Raw genomic sequence first — 2,006 nt, forward strand, 5'->3', positions numbered from 1 at the left:
CTCTTTTAAATTTTAGATTTTTTTTTAGATTTTAAAGGTATTCTTAGATGCTTTTAAAGTTATTTTCATTTATGCTTATATACTGGAGTTTGAGTTAAGAAATAAATTATAGAAAATGGACTCAGATTTCTTACTATCAGAGGAAGAAGTTACAAAAAATAGAGGAAGGCTAGAATAAGCCCTATGGTGTTGGATTAAAATTGGAGATATCACTATGAACTTATTCTTTTTAACGTACACGTAAGTGACACAGAAATGAACTCTGATGGGTGTGTATGCATGAGCCAGTATCCGTACCTGTATTTCCTAGGTTCATCCACTGAAGAGGTCTAGAAGGTGCCTGAGTAACAATGAGCAAAGCCAGCACCCAAGTCTTGGCTTCTAAATTCCATTCTCTAATGAAAGAAATGGGACTCTTGGGGTAATACCTGACTCTAGGGCTGTGGCAGGGAAAACACAATGTAAGCCATCCTGAAAAAGTTGCCAGTTGCCAAAGTCAGAACAGCTTGAGCAACAAGATAAATACAACAGCACTGGATGGTAACTCCATAATAAAATAAATATTCATGATTCCATATGACTATAAATAAACAACTGAATAAATGGGGCAGAAGTGGTAAATAATGATTCCACTTGATAAATATGAAGGATTGAGGGAAATAGCAATTATTATTAAAATACCACAGTGATAACTGCCACACAATGTATGCTAAAATTAGTGGGTGAAAGTTTATGCAAAAATAGGATATTTGCATTAGATCAAAGCATCTCCCCCAAATATTTAAAAATTATAAAGGAAAAGTAGTAACCTTGGTAGAGAATCCTAACAAACCCCAGATTAATCAAGTGACCAAGAGTAATATCACCAGTAGTCAGACATCCTGATAGTATTCAATCCCTGATGTGATAGACCGAGAGAGACACGTGACTTTCCTTCTATGACTTTCCTTCCCAGTAATGCACACTTCTAGTGCTTTTTTTTTTTTTTTTTTTTTGAGAGAGAGAGAGAGAGAGAAAGAAGGGGACAGAGGATTCAAAGCAGGCTCTGCACTGACAGCCTGATGAGAGGCTCAAGTTCACAAACCATGAGGTCATGACCTGAGCCGATGTCCGATGCTTAACTGCTTAATCAACTGAGCCACCCCGGCGCCCCTCCAATAATGCTCATTCTTAAATTAATCACAAGAAAGCATCAGACAAACCCAAACTGAAGCACAGTCTACAAAAGAACTGACCATGAACCTTCAAAAGTTTATAAGGCCATCCGAGACAAAGATTCAGAATCTGCCACAGACTGGAGAAGACAAAGGAGAAATGACAACTAAATGCAGTATGAGCTCCAGGAACAACAAAAGGACATTAGTGGAAAAACTGGTGAAATCTGGAAAAGTTCTGTACTTTAGTTAATAGTAGTGTCCCAAGGTTAATGTCTTAGTATAGATGAATGTTCTTTGGTTATGTAAGGCATTGAACATAAGGAGTATCTGAGTGAAGGTATATAGGAAATCTGTGTACTGGTTTTGCCACTTTTCTCTAAGTCAAAAAAAAAAAAAAAAATGTGCTAAAATAATGTTGTATATGTGCCATCATCTCATGGCACCGCTGCTTGAAGTTTAAGGCCAGTCTAATTTTTGTCCCTTTTTAGGTAATCTGCTTTACCTTTTTCCTGTATGGATGCTTTAAATCTGTTTTCCTCTTTCTTGAAAATAAGTCTTATAATATCATTATATTTGATGTATATATATATATCATATATATATATATGATATGTATATATACATATATACAACATATATATATATATGTTGATTTTCTTTAGTGCCAATTTAAATCATTCTTCCCACCCCCAAATGTTATCCACTTCCATTTTCACTTTGGCCTTTGGTCTCTTGTTACATCTCATTGTTTCTCTTTTTTGTCTTTACAGATTGTAACCTAAGGATTATCCACAGAGGGTTTGACTTCCATCTACCGAGGATATACCAGGAAAGTGTTCTAACATTTTG

This window comes from Panthera leo, chromosome A1, assembly GCF_018350215.1.
Source record: "Panthera leo isolate Ple1 chromosome A1, P.leo_Ple1_pat1.1, whole genome shotgun sequence".
Lineage (NCBI taxonomy): Eukaryota > Metazoa > Chordata > Mammalia > Carnivora > Felidae > Panthera > Panthera leo.